We start from the raw sequence: 20,039 nt of genomic DNA, 5'->3' as shown, positions 1-20,039 counted from the left end.
CAGCCGAGAGTGGCCGCTTGCGCGCCGGCCACTTGCCGGAATCGCCAAAAAGTTCAGAGTTAAAAGCACGAAAATTGCGAGAAACTGTGCGGGAGGCGCCGTCGCGCGGTCTGCGGAATGTGAACAGCCGTACTATTTTTCGGAGAACGAATCCGCTCGCTGTTCGCGGCCACTGCCGGAGCACACATGCTGAAGCCGTTCTGGCGCACCATGGCACAATTTCGGAAAATTTTCTGCGTTTGTATTAAAATGGCGCAATTGGCGCAGGAGTCCCACCCTTACGCATAGAGTTTCCTAATGGCAGACCGCACCCAGTCAAAAAAAAAAAAAATTGACTCCAATTGGCTTTTCCCAATAGGAATCAACTGGAACCAATAGGAACCAATTGGAAAATCCTTATTTCCAACTGGTTACAATTGGGTCAGAGGAAAAACCAATTGGAGTTGCCAATTGGAATAAACTGGACCCAATTGGAAAATCCCTAGGTCCAACTGGTAACGATTGAGTCAAAGTGAAACCAATTGAGTCCAATTGTACTTGCCAATGGAATCAGCTGGGCCCATTTGGCACCAATTGGGAAATCATTACCTCCAATTGGTTACGACTGAGTCAGGAATGCAACCAAATGAGTCCAACTGGACTTGTCAATTTGAACCAGCTATGCCCACCTTACATTCCCAACGCAGTCTAATTGGACTACCAATAGAAATAAACTAGAACATAACAAACTGGGAAATCATACTTACGGTTTATGAACCCATTCAAAGAAAGTGGAATGAGTTATAGCCATATATGCATGCATATATAGCCTACGCCCCAACCTCCAGTCACAATGAAGAAGAAATATAACAGTTTTATGAAGATGTTGAATTAGCGATGAGAAAAGTGCAAACTCAGTATACTGTAGTCATGGGCGACTTCAATGCAAAAGTGGGGAAAAAGCTGGCTGGTGAGCAAGAATTGGCAACTATGGCATCCATTCTAGGAACGCTAGAGGAGAGATGGTAGAATTCGCGGAAAGGAATAGGCTCCAAATAATGAATACTTTCTTCAGGGGAAAAAAAATTATGGGGATTTTACGTGCCAAAACCACGATTTGATTATGAGGCACCCCATAGTGGGGGAATCCGGAAATTTGGACAACCTGGGGTTCTTTGATGTGCATCTAAATCCAAGTACACGGGTGTTTTCGCATTTCACCCTCATCGAATTGCGGCCACTGTGGCCGGGATTCGATCCCGCGACCTCGTGCTCAGCAGCCCAACACACCTTCTTCAGGAAGCGCAGCAACAGGAAGTGGACCTGGAATAGCCCTAATGGAGAAACAAGAAATGAAATCGATTTCATACTCTCTGCCGATCCCAGCATAGTGCAGGATGTAGAAGTGTTAGATAGGGTAAAGTGCACTGACCATAGATTAGTGACGTCTAGGATTTCTCTCAATTTGATGACAGAAAGAGTAAAATTAGTCAAGAAGAAACAGGTCAACCTAGATGCAGTAAGGGTAAAAGCAGACCAATTGAGGCTTGTGCTCGCCAGCAAATATGTAGATTTAGAACAGGAAGAGGAAGACAACATACAGGTAATGAATGAAACCATAACTAGGCTGATCACCCAAGTAAGGGATATTCGAAATTATACCGTGGAAAAGATTGAGGAAGCAGTAAAATATGGACTGGACTGGAAAAACTTTATTTACGTAGGTCCTGCAAAATATGGATGCAGCACGAAATCAGTGAGAATAAAACTTGGCATAGGACAAGGCAAGATGTATGCACTGAAAGATAAGCAGGGTAATATCATCAGCAATTTCGATGACATAGCAAAAGCAGCAGAAGAATTCTATACTGACCTGTACAGTTCCCAGAGCAGCCACGATACTTTCATTCGAAGTAGTGATGAACAGGATACATAGGCTCCTTCTATACGATGAAGTTAGAAGGGCCTTGCAAAACATGACCCCGGGAAAAGTGGCAGGAGAAGAAGGAGTAAGAGTCGATTTAATCAAAGATGGAAGAGACATCATGCTTGAAAAGCTTGCTGCACTTTATACACAATGCCTCATGACTTCAAGTGTACCAGATAACTGGAAAAATTCCAACATTTTAGCAATCCATAAGAAGGGAGACGTTAAGAAATTGAAGAATTATAGGCCCATTAGTTCGCTTTCAGTACTGCATAAAATATTCACCAAGATAATTGCCAATAGAATCAGGGCAACACTTGACTTCAGCCAACCAAGAGAACAGGCTGGCATCAGGAAGCGATATTCTACGATGGATCACAGCCATGTCATCAATCAGATAACAGAGAAATCTGCGGAGTACAATCAACCTCTCTATATGGCTTTCATAGATTATGAAAAAGTATTTGATTCTGTAGAGATACCAGCAGTCATAGAGGCGTTGCATAATAAAGGAGTACACGAGACATACGTGAATATCTTAGAAAATATCTACAAGGATTTCACAGCTACCATGCTTCTCCACAAGAAAAGTAGAAAGTTACCTATCAAGAAAGGGGTAAGGCAAGGAGACATCATCTCTCCAATGCTATTCAAAGCATGCTTAGTAGAAGTATTAAAGCTCTTAGACTGGGACGGCTTAGGAGTGAGAATCAACGGCGAATATCCCGGCAACCTGCAGTTTGCAGATGACATTGTCCTATTCAGCAACAATGGGGACGAAGTACAACAAATGATTGAGGACCATTTACTAGAAAGTATAAGAGTAGGGTTAATTTGAAGATTAATATGTAGAAGACAGTGCTCAATAGCGTGGCAAGGGAACAAAAATTCTGGATCGCCAGTCAGCGTCTAGAGTCTGTAAAGGAGTACGTTTATCTACTCAATTACTCACAGGGGACCCTGATCATGAGAAGGAAGTTTACAGAAGAATAAAATTGGGTTGGAGCGCATACGGCATGCATTGCCAAATCCTGTTTGGGAGCTTACCACTGTCATTGAAAAGAAAAGTGCAAAATCATTGCATTCTACCGGTGCTAACATCTGGGGCGGAAACTTGGAATTTAAAAAGCTCGAGAACAAGTTAAGGACCCCACAAAGCGCGATGGAACGAAAATGTTAGGCCTAACGTTAAGAGACAGGAAGAGAGCGATGTGGATCAGAGAGCAAACGGGGATAGCAGATATTCTTTCTGCCCCCCCCCCCCCCCCTTTTTTTCCTCTTAGTTCTGTTGCACCAGAACCACATTTCAAGCATCAACCAACTAGCCCAACATTGCATCCTACCTGGCATTGACTCATCTTTGCAGTAGCATCCGAGATTGCATGACACGTATGTACGGCTCATCTTGAAGCTGTTTCTCTCGTTTGTAGCATGGATGTAGCAGCTTTAACGGAATGTAGTAGATTGGAGCAAACAGTAGCAGCATTCCCACCACTGCACGAGCAAAGAGCAAGGCTGTTAATCCCTCGTTTCGCGACCTGCGGTGGCTCTACCCATTCTCTCCTTCCCTTCTTCCATGCCATCTGTCTCATCTCTGGACTTGGCGCTTAGTTGTGCTCTCTCAGAGGCTGCAGAAGATAGCGCCAACCTTTCCTTGCTATGTCAGATGGAAGAGAGGGCAGCTCAAAAGATCTTTCCTTTTCTCAGACAGAACCACTTCTCTCTCAAGACTATCAAGTGTCAGTACAATGCGCTACAGCTTCTGCTATGCTCTTGCGCGGGGCTCGCGTATTTACAGCTGCCCAGAGGGCATTGTGGCGACGGCCATTGAGCTTCAGAGAGCATATTAAAATTAAATTATGGGGTTTGACGTGATTAAAGCAAGATATGATTATGAGGCACGCCGTAGTGGGGGACTGCAGATAAATTTTGGCCACATGGGGTTCTTTATCGTGCACCGATTGCACGGTACACGGGCGTTTTGCACTGTGCCTCTGTCGAAATGTGGCCGCTGCGGCCGGGATTTGTCCCGCGTCCTCAGACTTAGCAGCGCAACGCCAAGGCCGCTACGGCGTGTCCAGAGGGCATAATTGTGGCGACGCCCATGCAGGGAGCGCTCGTTAGCAACATATCATAGACCCCAAACGAGGCCTGCTTCCTGACGTCGTCCTTCGCCTTTCCCGGGCTACGTTCTCAACCAGCGCCTCCTCTATTAAACAAAATAGAGGCGCTGTCTCAAACCATCCCCGACGCGGTGTCTAAGGGAAGTATTCTGAAACGTTCCACTTCGGCGATATTTCGCTTTTCGCCTTCAGATGCGCGCTGATTGGCTGGTTGATCAAAATTGACTGACGTCGGGCTCAACCAGCCAATCAGCTCATCCAATTTTGCTAAAACAGCCAATCAGCGCGTGCCTGAAGGCGAAAAGTGAAATATCGCCGAAGTGGAATATTTCAGAATACGTCCCTAAGACAGCAGCACCAGTGGAAAAGTCGAAGGAAGAGACAAAGGAAGTTACGCGTAAAAAAAAAAAAATCTACAACTTTCGAACGTTCCCGCACGCACAGGCACTGGAACCAGGGGCGTAGCCAGGGGGGGAGGGCTGATGGGGCGTCAGACCCCCCCCCGAAATTTTTTCCGTGCTAGCATGCACTGCCGACTAAAACGACCACCGGCACCGGGAATCATTCTGGATTTTGTCTACGATGTCTTTTTCATGCTCAAAAAGACATTTTGGCACGAACATTGCGAACTCGGGCAACGAATTCGTGGCAACTGAAGTCACATAACACGCAGGGAGCCCCATCCGAGCACAAGCTTTCAAGAGTTTTTCGATAGCGAGCAGGCGCGTTGTGGCATCTCGCAATCTTGCATACACACGAAACTACTAATTATCACTGTGCCTGTCAACTGATAATTTTTTTCAAACATTTTCAGGAAGCGCACCCAATCTGATCGATCAGCTGGACCAGGGCAGGCAAAGTAAAATAAGAGAAAACAGAAGAAAGTTAACGGCCTATTATTGAGGCAGTTCTTTTTTGCGGTCGATGAGGTCTGGCTCTCCGTGGCCATAGGGACAGTGGTCCTATGGATTTAAGCAAAGCCTCCACTGAAAATACTGGTATTTTCAGAGCGCTTCTTCGCATGTGAGCTGATTGTGCAGATACATATCGGAAGAACCATTTGGAAAGTTGCCCCCAGTAATGCCTCGTATTTAAGCCCGGATGTACAAAACCAAATTATAGAAATTTGTGGTGACATTAGCAAAGAAAGCCTAGATGCAAAAGTAAACGCTGCAGGCTGCTTCTCCATACTTGCTGACGAAACGACGGATATTAATTGCTGGAATCGAACAGCTTACTGTTTGTGGAAGGTACCTAAACAAGGAGGCCAACGACATCGAAGGAGTGTTTTTAGGTTTTAGCACCGGAATAGATGCCCTCTCTCATTGCGACTGTAGGTTCTATGTAAATGTGTACAAACTGCTGCAGATTTTAGTCACCCTTCCAGTGACCACTGCCAGCGCAGAGAGAATATTTTTTAACATCATATTACTAAAAATCTACTTGCGCTCTATAATGTCTCAGGAACGCATGGTTAGGCTGGCGCTTCTATACGCACACAGAGACGTTGGCATCAACATGTCCGCAGTCATTGGCCGCTTCGCTAAACTTCCCCGCCAAGTGAAGTTTGTTCTTTAAATAGCGAAGCAGCAAAAATCAATGCAAGTAAAAAGCTCTGTTCCTTCAGGTCCATAAACTCGTAATTATGAAAACATATGACTGTTCATTAGCTTTTAAAACCACAGAAATTTTCGCCGTTTATTCTAACAGTTAGCATAATGATCAAAATTATCATGTGAATACGAAAATTACGTACGAGGACATCAATAACCAATTTTGACCGACCTTGTTCATTAAAAGCCCGGCCCACGCGGCGTTTCCCAACACACATACTCAGATATTGGGTAGTTCAACTTGCCGCATCATCTGTGGCTTTCGTTTGGCTTTTTCTTTCCTTTTTAGCTACCTGCTTTTACTTTTTTTTTTTAACCGAGGCAATACCCTTCTTTAATTTTGGGTGCACAATATTTATTGCTGCTCTGCAGGCAGTTAAATTACACATTTTCGTACTGATTTCTGCATTATTCCTCTATTATTCTATCCATATGGCGCTGTCGCGACCACCGCATGGCACTCACGATTTCTGCGATTATAGTTTTGTTCCTTGCCAGGATCCGTCTTTCAACGCGTAAAGTTTACTATCTGTGACTACCCAACATGTTTATTTGTCTTGTTTGACGCATTATATACAGTGACGTTTGCTTAAATACGTAGATTTATTGCAGACTTATACGTATATTTAAATATCTTGTTGCGAGGTTTTGTGCAAAGAAGAAGTGAACAGCGACACTTTTTTGCCCTTTATCAAGTTGTATCTTCACATTTCTAATGTATATTTTGCAGAACTCCTGCTTTTTATATGTACTCACTGTTGCGACTATGATCTCGGTGTAATTACAATACACGATCGGCAACAGCTGCTCCTGCGCAATCTATTACTTACTGGCCGAGAGCTCTGGTGTAAACCACCCGCCAGCAGTTGCAGTCGTCGGGATTTTCTGCACGACGCGCTTCGGGAGTTGTTAGCTTCGCCACGGGAACCCGGAATGTCCGGAACACTCCCCGCTAGATCAAAACCATCGAAACTGACAGAGCAGCCGCGCTAAGGCCCAAAGGGCTTGCTCACCATAACCGCTGAAAAAGAGGAGAGGAGCGAGAAGCGGTGTATCGTTGGTGGAGGGTGAGGCAGTGAAGGCAGTGAAGGGAGGTCGGGAGGGTGGTGTGGCAAAAAGCGCCTCTATTCTAACAGTGGAATAACTACATACATCCCCAAATATTTCTGCACCTGATGGCATTTTTTGTGGGACAGGTTTTGGCTGGCACGAGCGTACGCAAACTCACAGCGGTTGCTAAGGAGGGGCGTCGCGGCGTCTGCTGGCGTTTCAGCCAATCGCGTTCAACCTCGGTTGCTAGGCGCTATAGGCGCCGTTGTCAGATGGGAAGGGGACTTGGATGGATGGATGGATGAGGCTCAACCCTTTAAATCGGGCGGTGGCATACGCCACCTAGCCATGGCTATTAACATAATTTGTACTTTGTGGTGGGTGAAATTTCACCCCTGCCTTAATTTCATCCACCAATCTGATAACCTCTGTTTGGTTATTTCTACCCGCTTAAAGTCTATTTTGCCTTCACTGTCCCTAAACCCCAATGCTTTGAAAAAATCAGCCCCGTTGCCTTGCACTGTAGGGTTAAGCCCCTTACAGAAAAGTATGAGGTGTTCAGCCGTTTCCTCTTCTCCACACGCACAGCACAACGTGTCTATACCTTGGTACTTGACTCGGTACATCTTAGTCCGCAATACTCCCGTCCTGGCTTCAAACAACAAAGAGCTTCCCCTAGAATTATCGTAGATATTTTCTTTGGCAATTTCTTGCTTGAAAGTTCGGTATGTGCCCAGTGCTGATTTCGTCTGCATCCCTGTTTTCCACAGACCCCTCTCTGTTTCCTTAACCTTTTTCTTAACCGCTGTTTCCTGGTTTGCACCCCTCCTGCAGTCCAAATATTTGATTGACAGTTTTCTGGTCAGCTTCCTGCATTTTGTATCAACATTCCTCATGTACAAATAACTGAAAACTCTCCTTGCCCACCGCTTTTCTGCCATCTCTCTCAATCGCTCCTCAAATTCTATCTTGCTGCTGGCTTCCCTGCCCTCGAATGACGTCCATCCCATGTCACCCTGTACCCCCTGATTTGGTGTATTTCCGTGTGCTCCCAGAGCCAGTCTACCTACCCCTCGCTGCTTAACTTCCAACCTTGCTCGAACCTCTGATCTCATGCACAGGACCGCATTGCCGAAAGTCAAACTAGGGACCATCACCCCTTTCCAAATCCCTCTCACCACTTCGTACCTATTGTAATTCCACAGTGCCTTATTTTTCATCACAGCTGCATTTCTGCTACCGTTAGCCGTCACATATTTTTCATGTTCCGTTAGGTACTCAGCCCCATTGTTTATCCACACTCCAAGATATTTGTACTTATCCACCACCTCCAGCGTAACCTCCTGTATCCTATGCTCGCTGCCCTGATTATCATTAAAAGTCATGACTGCCGATTTTTCTTTACTAAACTTCAGACCTAAGCTATCTCCCTCTTTACCACAGATGTCCATTAATCTCTGCAAGTCTTCCTTGCTGTCAGCCATAAGTACAATGTCATCTGCATACATCAGTCCTGGTAATGACTGTTTAATCCATTCTCCCTGCTTGAAATAGGAAAGGTTGAAGCCAAGTCCGCTCCTCTCTAATTTTTTCTCTAATCCTTGTAAATACAGCATGAACAACAGAGGTGACAGAGGGCACCCCTGCCTAAGCCCCTGCTGTATCTCTATAGGCCCAGATACCTTGTTTTCCCATTTTATAAGCACCCTGTTACTTTTATAGATATCTTTTAAAAGATTTCTTACTCCATCTTCCACCTCTAGAGTGCCCAGTATGTCCCACAAATCCTTTTGGATTACACTGTCATAGGCTCCCTTGATATCCAGAAAGGCAAGCCATAGGGGCCTGTGTTCCTTTTCTGCTATTTCAATACACTGTGTCAATGAGAACAGATTATCTTCTAACCTTCTTTGTTTTCGGAACCCATTTTGTAGTTCCCCCAGCACCTCCTCGCTCTCCACCCATGCCTGCAGTCTGTCCTTTATAATCTGCATCACCACCCTATAAACTACTGACGTCACTGTTATGGGACGGTAGTTGTTTATGTCGGCTTTGTCCCCCTTTCCCTTATATATCATGCTCATCCTGCTCAGTCTCCACCCGTCAGGGGCTTTACCGTCCATTATCATTTTGCTCACTGCCTCTCTTAATGCTTTCTTAGATTTTGGGCCCAATGTCTTTATCAACATAATTGGGATGCCATCAGGACCTGTCGACGTGCTACTAGGAACCCTCTTCTCTGCCCTTTCCCACTCGCTTTGTGCCAGTGGAGCCACTGCACTGACTAGTCCATCCTCACCTGATTGAGCACATGCTATGTTTCGTTCTTTAAATTTTTCTGTCATCATTGTTCTTATATGTTCCATTGCCTCATCTCCCTCTAGTCGAACACCTTGAGCTGTAACTATAAACCTCTGCTCTAGGCTAGTCTTATTACTCAAGGAGTTGAGATGTTTCCAAAATTTCTTCGCTGCTTTTCTATCCTTTTTGTTTACTTCTGACAACCATTGGCTCCCCTTTCTTCTGATCTTCTCATTGATCAAATTGGATGCTTCCCTTCTACAGTTTAAGAAGTTGTTCCATTTTCTGCCTACATCAGCTTCTGGTTCACCCCTCTGCTTTGAATATCTGTGTTCCCTGGATGCTTCCTGGCGTTTCTCTATGGCCTTCTTAACCTCCTCATCCCACCAGCTCTTGGGTTTACGTCTTCTGTTCCCTTTTGTCCTGACTCGTACCTTAGTAAGCTCTAGCTCAAATAGTCCTGTTAAATTTGCATATGTCCATTCTGTTTTTGTATCCTCTGAAATTACTTCCTCAATTTGCTGGGTTGCTATTTCAAGCTGCTTTTCCGAGTAAAATATCCCACCTGGTTGTTCATCTTGCCTCCTACCTACTTTCATTTCCCTTCTAAAACTCACCTTAATACGTTTGTGATCACTACCTAGACTTCTGGAGCCATATTCATCTATGCTCATTACATTTAGCCTATCGTGCATCCTATGTGACATTAGTGCATAATCTATCGTCGACTGCAGGCTCCCTACCTCCCATGTTATGTGCCCTTCACACTTCTCAGTACTGTTGCATACAACTAAGTCATGCATTTCACACATATCCAGCATCATGTTGCCTGTCGAGTCTGTGTACCCGTCCATGTCTTCTATGTGTGCGTTCATATCTCCTAGTATAATAATCTCGCACCCTTCTCCTAGCTCATTAATGTCACTTGATATGCATTCCAGCATTTTTTTGTTTTCCTCTTTGGCATTTGCTCCTGTCCACAGGTATACAAAGCCAAGGAGTGTCTGCTCTCCTGTAACTTTCCCTTTTAGCCATAAATGCTCCTTGCATTCCTGTTTGACCCTTTGCCAGGTCATACTTTTATGAATGAATGCACCAATTCCACCCCCTTTTCTGCTGCCCTCTGTTCTATTGCAATATTCCCATGCATAGTCAGGATTACAGGGAGGTTGCTCCATGTCCCTAAGATGTGTCTCCACAAACCCGTATACCATCAGCTTTTCTTGCCTTAGTTGCTCGTCTATCTCCTCCCACTTCAGCCTATTCCTGCCACCTTGCATGTTAATGTAACCTATGTCAGAATGACCTTGCCCCTGGTGCTTACGTCTATTTCTTCTACCGATTCTACGTTTCTTGAATCTTGGAGCCTCTCTGGGTCCGTCTTCGTCTACACTGGTGGTCTTAGGGCTCTGGGTCCCCCCAAAAAAGCCGTAGCTTGGCGCCCTATCCTACTACCTACGCTCCCGCCCGTGGCACCACTGTAGTGAATGCCATCCTGTGCAAAAGGCTGGGAGCCAGACTCGTACACTTCCCGGTTTACCTCCATTACACCGTACCCAAGTGGTCTGCTCAGACCCCTAATGACCCGGTTAGCCTCAAGCACCCTCCATTCCATCGCGCTAGCCTGGCCCCGGACATGTGGGATTGTGCATATGGTCACATGCACTTTCGCAGAGGTTTCTCTGAGTTTACGCAACCCAACCTCTAACTGTCCGTTTAGGTTCTGGCTCCTTCCCTTCAGCACATCGTTGAGACCAGCATGGATAACGACCAGATGTTCATGCTCGAGGTTGTCTGATACCACCTTCTGAGCTTTTGCCATTGCGTCAACCATGCACTTCCCTGACTGGGCCTCCACCCTCACCCGCCCGTCTGCCTTCACTGTTGTAAGGACGCCCTCCTTAACCCTAGCTACGTTGGAGTCCCCCACCACTAGGACCCTTCGCTCTACACGTTTGCCTCCCGCCTGCGATTGTCGTCCTCCAGTTCGCGCTAGCTGGTTCTCCACCCGCCCTGCGCCACTGACACTCCCTGCCGTTCGTCCCTTCCCACCCGAAGCCTGCCGCACTACCTCGCTGTAGAGTTGTGGAACCGCCGTGTTGCCGCCGGCTCTCGCCTGCTGTTCAACGGCCCCTAGGCGTCCCTCCCTGCTCTCATGGCATGCCTCTGCCAGAGTCTCCGCGCTGTCCCCGCCGCCCGCCTGAGCTGACCCGGGATTACGCGCCGCCTGTACCATTAGCGCCTCCACCCGCTCTTCCAGCACGGCCCGCTTTTCCCGTTCTTCTTGTAGCTCGCCAGCTATTCGCTTTACCAGGACGGCCTCGGCCCCCTCCCTGTGAAGCAACTCGCCGATCCGAGTTTCGAGCTCAATTCGCCGCTCTCGCTCCACCTTCAGCTCCCCTTTGAGCTCTTCCACACTGGCTGCCCATTCCCCTTCCATCCGCCGCACAGCTCCCTTAAATCCTTCACACGACCTGCACGCGAAGCTAGCCTCCTCAGCGTCGGCTAAACTGGCGAAGTGCGTCTCGTCCAAATAACACCAACGTTTGCACTCCTCGCACTGCACCAGCTCGTTATCACCCCTGTCCTTCCTAGCCTGCCGCGCCATTGTCCACCCGTCCACCTATCGAGAAAGCCCAATAAAATACCTGAACAAGGCCCCACGGTAAGCCGTACGGCAAACTCGCTATCCGGCTACCTCCGCTAGCTTCCCTAACGCGGTTTAAAACTGCCGCTTTACACTGCTTTCACCATGCAACACGTGCGCCACAACCCGCTTCAAAAAAAAAAAAAAAAAAAAAAAAAAAAAAAAAAAAAAATAAACAAATTGAACTATTCGCTACCTACTAACGTCCTACCAAACTAACCAAGAAACTAAAAAAGCATGAAAAACAATATATATAGATAGCTCGGGTACCCTAACACTTCTATCAACCAAATAAGAATAAACAAAAGTAAACAAAAATTGAACTTATTCGCTGCTCCTGCTGCGCTGAGCTCCACTCGGCCACGACCGTCCTGTTCGGCTTCACTCACCGTACGAACAAGACGGTCGACGACGCATTTGGGCATAGGTTGGCACCCGTAGGTACCGCGCCCCAGAGCGTTCATGTACATGTACTCATCAACCCAGCATCATTCGTTACATTGACCCCCCCCCCCCCCCCCCCCCCTTCCCCTACCCGGGCTGACTGGGTGGAGGGCTTTGGTTTGGGCCACGGAGTTTCTTGCTCCGTGGTTTGGGCCAACGGTCCTTCCCGGACAAGGGGGCCGCTGCGGAGCGGCGCACACCGTGCTATTTCACGCTTCACACAAATAGGCGCTGTGCATGGCCAGCGCCTGGCATGGCTGGCCAGCATGGCTCACGTCTTGTTCGCGCGCGCATTCAAAAGTAGCCGGAATTTGGTGTTGGGGCCCGCTCTTTGTTTTTTGCACTTGTTTGGAAGCTTTAAGTTGCGGACATTGCGGGGGGCCAGGGCTTGATGACATTTGTTGCCCAGCTGCCGGTGCTACCGCGACGCATTTGGAGCATAGGTGAGCTCGTGCGATTACCGGTTCTCTTGCTGACACTTGTAAAAACAACCGGTTGCCCATTCGAGCTCGCAGTGATCGCTGGATAATTTATTCGTTCGTGCCTTCAACACGTACTACCGCAGTTCCTACGCGTTGCACCGATGTAAATTGAACGGCGGCAGTTCGGCGGTAGTTTCCGCGCGACAGCAAATGCATGCTTTCCACTAGCTCTAGTGTCGGTAAATGCTGTCCTGTGATATATATCTCGTGCGTAGGTCTTTTTTTCTCCATCTCTATGGAATGACTACGCTATGTGCATCTTATTTACCCGTGTAAACACATGGCTGCATCTAATTACCTTTCTCACTGCTTGCGCCGACCACGGTAGGGGCAAGGTCGATTTACCTTGGTAGGGGCGTCAGATGCTTGGGCATAGTTATCGAGGAGGCTATGGCTTGGGTTTAAAGTGGAAGGAAACATCAACAGATCAGCCGTAGAGATAAGCAAGAGACGATTAGAGTACTGGTGGAATAAAAGCAGGGAAAAGATAGATACGGCCTGATCTCTTAAAATCATAGGTAGCGGTACAAGGTAAATTTTTGAAAAAGAATAATGAGAGGTATACAAAAATGCTAGATAAAGAACATGTATAGTATACCTGATTAAATCAAGCAGGCTAGGTGACTATTTGTCGCCGCCCCGTTTCAAAGGGGATGCCAATAAATCATCATCATGTTGCAGTGAGATAACGAAAGTGTATTTCCTTCACTTAAAACCTAGCAGCTCATTTGTGAGCCGTGGAGTTTTGTGTACGTTGTGAGCGTGCTGGTAAACAAACCCACTTTACTGCTGCTGTCGCTTTTACGGGCACTTTCAAATTAAACATATATGAGTATATGTATCGGCTCACCTTTTTATACACGTCCGTTGTTTTCGTTGTTCATAGATCATGTGCGTAACTTTGCAGCCGTGATCGACGTTGTAAAAACAGCATGAAAGCAGATGACACAAATACTGTGTCTGCCTTAATTGTTGTCTGTGCTATTTTTAGAATATCAACCAACGCCATACGCTCGTGCTGTTTACAAGTAAGACTTTTTTTTTTTTTTTCTTGTTGTAAGAGGAGCATTTGCTTCGAATTATGGCAATGGCGTTGCGAATTGACCTCGGCCCAGATCGCTGGCTGTGTGCACATTTGTCTAATTTGTTTCACTCTGCTGCTGCTGTCTCTGCAGCTTCTTATTTCTTCTGGATGCACCTTATATTTGTTGTGTTTATCAAGATCTGACCTGTCTCAGCCCGTTGAAAACAAATCGCCACAAGTATGGATTGCAGTTTGATTTGCTCAGTCTAAACATGGTCTGTATATCTATTTGCTAAGGGCCTGCTACTGCTCCTAATGCAGGTACTGCTCCTTTAAATGTGGATTTAATTAATAGTGGTTTGAGTTATGTATGACACCAGAGAATTATTGTTCTAGAAAGGTGGCAAAGCTTGTCCACAGATTTAAGGTATGGAGATGCTTAAACATTTAAATGTTTACTATTTAAATGTTCTAAGTTGCCACAAAGTATTATGTACATTTAAAGTTGCACTCGCAAAGGACCTAGTAGAAGTAGAATCAAGAAAATTTGCTTCCAGGTGTCTTGAGACAGTAAATTGCAGAGAAAGGGAATTTTATTGTGAGCTGCCAATGACTGTCACCAGCTCTAGCCCATTTTTCTATACAGCCACTGTTGCTTCGTTGTCTGTTGCCATCACGTGCTTGTTATTAACAAAATATTGACCCCTGTAGTTCCCCTGATTTTTCTCGCTCATAAAATGCAAATGTCTCAACATTGGCAGTCTTGGTGCCTCAAGGTAGAACACGAGGATTCATTGGCCAGTGGCCTGCTTCTAAGATCATGTCAGTGGTTGAAAGGATACTTTACATCTGCCATTATGGCTGCGAGTGTTGCTGCCTAGCTGTCCCAAGACTATATTTAGTACACAGGCGTAACTATCCAAGAAAATGGACATTGGGACAACTGCCGCTGTAGCTCACTTAGTAGAGCATCGCAAGCGCAAGGCAGAAAATGTGGGTTCAGCTCCGACCGACAGCACGTTGTTTCTTAATGTAAACGCGATCTATTTTTGGATTTCTTTGTGCAGCCCTAGTGCAGCAATTCTTTACTCGTTAGGCTACAGATGCATGCATAGCTCGCCAGATTAACCTCACTGACCCGCCGTGGTTGCTCAGTGGCTATGGTGTTGGGCTGCTGAGCACGAGGTCGCGGGATCAAATCCCGGCCACGGCGGCCGCATTTCGATGGGGGCGAAATGCGAAAACACCCGTGTACTTAGATTTAGGTGCACGTTAAAGAACCCGAGGTGGTCCAAATTTCCGGAGTCCTCCACTACGGCGTGCCTCATAATCAGATCGTGGTTTTGGCATGTAAAACCACATAATTAGATTAACCTCACTGGTTCTCTCGCAGCAGCTAATGCTTTCAGACGTTATGTGACAATCACAGAGTTTGGAATTCACCCATTTCAGCTCAGGTGCAACATAAAGCAGGTGTTGTATCTGACTCGCTGATGCGTTGTGCATGCTATTGTTTTTGGTGTCTCTATGTTGGCGCATTGTGCTTTGTATTTCATGTGGTGTTGGACATTACCTCAATCACAGCTTCAATGCTGTGCCCAGAAAACCAGTTGTAGGCAAGTGCTCGAGTGACGTGAAGCTCACTCTCCCATGTTCCCTCTTGCATACAGCAGATAGTGCATCGAGTTTAACGCCGTGCACATGTGTGGGGCATTTCTGCAGCATGCGAACCTTCTACAGGATGCAAACCTCAGAACTCTAGAAGTACGGCGGTATCGAGAGAAGCTAAAGACGTTACACTTAATTAATTGCGAACACGTAAAAATAGATAAAAACTTGTATATGAAACCATGTAACCGGTGCCAAACGCGTTCATCTCATTCATTGAAGCTAAATGAGTATTCATGCCGAACTAATTCAAACAATTGTTTTTTCCCCAATCTATTCATGAATGGAACGCCCTGCCTGATACTGTACTTGAAAGCCCAACCACATCTTCATTCGTGCACGCACTTGCAAAGCTATGAACTAAACTGTTTCCCAGAGTATCTGCTACATGCTAGATATTGTTCGATATAGATAAATAATGCAGACATGCACATGTACTTCGCCTGATACGCTCTTTGTGCTTTTAGCACTCCTTTGTGATGAAGTGTTTTCTACTTGCCATAGTGTTTATACGTGATATGGCGATTTCTACCATGCCATTGTTTCTGTTTGGGCTTTTGAATTTTCTGTTACTTCTACTTGCAATATCCTACTGTGATGGAATAGTTCGGCACGTATGTCTGTGTGCAGTCAGGCGGGATGAACGTCACAGACGCATGAACGGATGTAAGTGAACATTTATCTAACGTGATAGGACTGAGACAAGACAAGCACTAAATACAGAATACAGAGCAAAAGTCCTTACAACAAACACGTCTACACGAGGTCCTACGCGCAGCGTTCAAGAGAAGAGCAAGTAGGTCTCACGGGTTCAGTCCTGATGTCGTCGATCAGCGGTAAGTCGTCTGAGTAGTCGCGACGGTTTCTGTTGGAGATTTCTGTTGGGAGGCGAGCCAAGGCAGGATGACAGCACGGGTCATCAGATAAGGCAGGCGATGGCCCATGGCTGCATCACCGTGGCCAGAGCACTCAAACGGGTGTCGGGCGGGTGGCTTCCACGGCCACAACTTCACGGGCCACCTCGAGCAAGAGGCAGCCTTAAAGCAAAGGCCTCGGTTAGGCCTCGAGCAAAGGCCTCTCGGTTAGGCCTCGCCCCGGACACAGCCTGAAGCTGCTCCAACAGGCGGCTACAAGCAGGCAGCAGCCAGGCCTGCTTCAAACGGCGTCACACCAGGCGCCACTCTGTGTCTGCACCGACAGGAAGGCGCGTTGTCCTCAGGGAAGCCTCAGGTACCGTGGCAGGAGCTCCCGGAACAGCGCACTGGTCCTGTGTCTTCCAAGTCACGAGCCCCCTCTGCCCGTTCGGCACTTGCCTCTCTTCTTCTTCCTTTTTATCTTGCTCCTTTTTTTGCCGCTGTCAGCGCGCGCTACCCCTGGCTCGCCTTCTTCTGTTTCTTCTTTCTTCATGCACAATCTAGAGAGTTCTCACAAACAGTCCACGCACCTAAACAACACTAATAATGTCCCTGCACTACACCTACCTTCAGTATTCAGATACAGTTTTTTTTTTCTGAATTTTCGCATGCTGTTACTTTTTTCCTACATATTTTGTATTGTATACCCACTATTTTTGTACCTTTATACTACCCGTTACTTAATTTTTTTGTACTACCCACTCCTGCCTTGGGCCTGGTAATCGGGCTGGCAGTACGAAATAAATTTCTTTGTTCTTATTCTGCTCATGTGTTGTACATAGGGAGATTCAAGCCAGTCCTCCACATCATGGTGCCGCTGAATACAATGCAGTCTCGCTGCCTTGACTCGCCGCACCATCTGACATCTGGGGGTGAGGTAGCATCTTGCTGTCCCTTGTCGTCAGGCATAGCCAAGGCTAGAGGTAGAGTCCGCATACAAAGTTCCAAGTTGAAGAATAAAACCAGCACACCCACCAAATGTTAGTGCAAACTTAGCTCTAAGCGTGATTTATGCCAGGAATAAAGATTCATGGAAGGGGCTTGGTCAATGGCCAAGCAGAGTGAGCACGAGCACCAACAACCGTCTTCTTTCACATCCTTTGCTGGCGCCTGTCTTTGTCGCTACGTAGTAATTAATTAGTAATTATTTTGCTAACCAATCCACAACTGAGAACTCGCTCGAGCATAGAAAAAACATGACTATAGGCACCCGTGTTTCTCATGTTTAAATCGCAATTTTGTGGTATCAAACACAGCATAGCATAAATGATACATTGGGCATTGCAACCTTCTATTGTGCACATTGAGTGGCTTTTCGCTTCTTCTGAGGGTGCTCGAGCATTCTGGTTGGGTTGCCTTAGATGTGTTAGCTCAGTCCATCCTTCCAAGGCATTCAGACAGGCTTCGTGTAGTCTGTTAAAGTTAAGCCGCTATAGATGTGTCCTCATTGTTCAGGTTACGTCTGATGATGCCTGAACCTTCTTGTGGCTATGATTTGATGCTTTAGGGCACACATGGTGCTTAATTCTGAATTAATGTTGTCATGCTTTTTCACAAATAGATTTAGTAGCATAATTGCACAGGCGACACAAAATGAGGCGTAGCATATGCTTCACCTCTGGCATGTTCATGATCACTGATGGTATATGAAACAGTGATGCAGACCAAGCATCACAAAGTATGACTGTTGCCTCTCTTTCTTACAGACTGCTGTGTTTCAGCTAAATCTGCTTTTCCTATGTCCAGTGGCCCCAATTAGTGCTTGCCAATTTCCGTTACCCTGCAACCCACTAAAAATATGAAATGTTAAAATGTGATGCCTCCCCTGTCTTTCCTTGTCCTTCTGACCTTTTACTCTTCTGCAAGCTTTTAGATTTCAATGCTTGAATGATTAATACAAAAGTTGATGCTACCTTATTATTTCATGGATATCATGACAGCAATAATTTAGGTGGACCTGAAACTAATTGAGAAAACACAATAGGCATGTGTGAGTAGGAATGGCAGTTTTATGGTGACCTAACTGGCTCAATGCTAAACTTGAGGTCTTTGCCTCAAGGAAATTGGTCTTAGATTCTCGGACCCTTTTTGTGATCTCGTGACTGTCTATCAGATGTGATATACAGTCACAGAAGTTGCACAAAAAGGAGCACCTTTCTTTTGGGGAACTGTTTTTATTACGTGTGCTAGACAACACCAGTTGTACTATGAGCAGGCATAAATGCAGGTACAAACTATAGCTTGTACTTTACTTTAAAATAATTTCACATCTATTTGTGAACATCCCAGGCCAATTCACAACTACAAGCTGAATCTGATGTAGGCTGTCTCAGGGTCATGACCCATATTTTGCTGAACACTAAGAATGAATCCTGTGACTGAAGTTTGAGCATTTGAGCCCACCTTCAGGAAATGATTTTTATGTGTACTCAGTAGGAGACAGTTCTCCAAGCTTCTTGACATGATTTTCAGTGATCCTAGAGGCGACACTTATTGAGTTGAGTTATTGAGCTGCATTATGCTAATTTTTTATATTTTCACTAATGTACTGTGCCATTACACTGGACTGTTTAAAAGGTGTTGAGAATAAAAAGCTACTTATTTGCCCAAATTGAATGTAGAAATGGGCATTCTGCAGTCTGAAAAGTGAAAGAAAACACATTATGGTCACAACATTCACAACCACTTTATCTGATTATGAAATTTTTGAAGTGCATGCAAACAGCCTCTATGTTGTCTGTGAAAAACATTGCTCCATTGTGCCGCAGCATTATGCACCTTAGCTTTGTGTGGAAGCCGTGGCTGTTGCACGGTGCTGCACTGCAATGTACTTTGGTTATGTGGAAAAGCCGCCATTGTTGCATTGCTTTTTGCTGTTATGCATGTCAATCTTGTGGCAAAGGCACCACATTTGCACCATGCTCCACCACAAAGCACATGCAATATTTTTACTAAATATTGCATGTGCTAGATTTGAGTGTTTTTAATGTGAAGAATTCTTTCTTCATACCAAGCACTTTGCAATAGGCAATTTTATGTTCCTGTTCATTTTGGTCTTCTCCATTGAAAACAAAAATATGTCTGACAGTGAGGCCAAACCTGTCTCCCAGCATAACTACCCAACGCTCTAACCATTAGGCCACTGTCGTGCACATACTTCGCGCTCGCCAATGCGTAGCTAGGTGTATAAGATAGTGGCACATGCGTTACAGTGCATAATATGTGTCGGAGCAAGTGTGCATGTACAAGTTGCTTATCAAAGTGAGAGAATGTCAATCTCCCATTCTTCTTTTGTGGCAGCACTTTGAGGTGCTTTGTTAGACTGCACTACTTTCGGGATTCGCCCCCATTTCCCAGTTCCTTCATTGTAGCAGCTTGCACAACATGGACAGTCTGCGACATTGGACTACCCTTGGGATCAGCCTAGGCTGTAATGTTTCTTCACTGGAGTACAAAAACAAATTATTCAGATCCAGTGTACATTTTAGAATCTATGTAAAGCTGCTAATCATGATCTATAAAACACGCATATCTAATGCAGTGTTGCGGTCTAAATGATGGAAAGCTTGTTTGTCTTTGCGAGCTAGCAGTAGTGGATGTCACTAGCATGTTATGTGGGGAAGCCATCTCATTGCCTGTAGCTGTTACCTGTTGCATTGAGGATGAAGGTGATATGTGCTCATTGAGTGAAAAATGTTGACAAGAGGTGTATGCACAGAGAAGTATGACACTTATCGTAATACTACATATAAGGATTCTATACTACTTGTGTCACAGTGACACAAGCCCAATTTAGCAGATAGGCCAATAATGGGCACTGCTAATATTTGTGCATGCCGCGTAAGCCATGTTGTCCACTCGGCAAAA

The 20,039-nt window shown here is 45.8% G+C and overlaps 2 protein-coding genes across 11 annotated transcripts in view; one reads left to right on the top strand and one right to left on the bottom strand.

Moving 5' to 3' along the window:
* Positions 1-20,039, bottom strand: part of LOC119435899 (nicotinamidase-like) — a 324,581-nt gene that overhangs the window by 10,073 nt on the left and 294,469 nt on the right. For 2 of the 8 annotated variants that reach the window (XM_049672921.1, XM_037702597.2), the window contains exon 1: positions 6,473-6,647. The exons of 2 other annotated variants lie outside the window; for them this stretch is intronic. The gene's annotated coding sequence lies outside the window, so the exon portion shown is untranslated. 4 more of the 8 variants (XM_049672904.1, XM_049672908.1, XM_037702599.2 and 1 more) reach the window with 4 other exon arrangements.
* LOC119435830 (uncharacterized) overlaps positions 13,733-20,039 on the top strand; it is a 131,023-nt gene continuing 124,716 nt past the window's right edge. The window contains exons 1-2 of one of the 3 annotated variants that reach the window (XM_049672872.1): positions 13,735-13,865; positions 16,955-17,044. The gene's annotated coding sequence lies outside the window, so the exon portion shown is untranslated. Of the gene's footprint in view, positions 13,866-16,345; positions 17,045-20,039 lie in introns of those variants that run through there. The other 2 variants (XM_049672880.1, XM_049672869.1) reach the window with 2 other exon arrangements.

Source organism: Dermacentor silvarum, chromosome 1 (assembly GCF_013339745.2).
Source record: "Dermacentor silvarum isolate Dsil-2018 chromosome 1, BIME_Dsil_1.4, whole genome shotgun sequence".
Classification (NCBI taxonomy): Eukaryota; Metazoa; Arthropoda; class Arachnida; order Ixodida; family Ixodidae; genus Dermacentor; species Dermacentor silvarum.
This window is presented reverse-complemented; position numbering and strand designations above follow the sequence as displayed.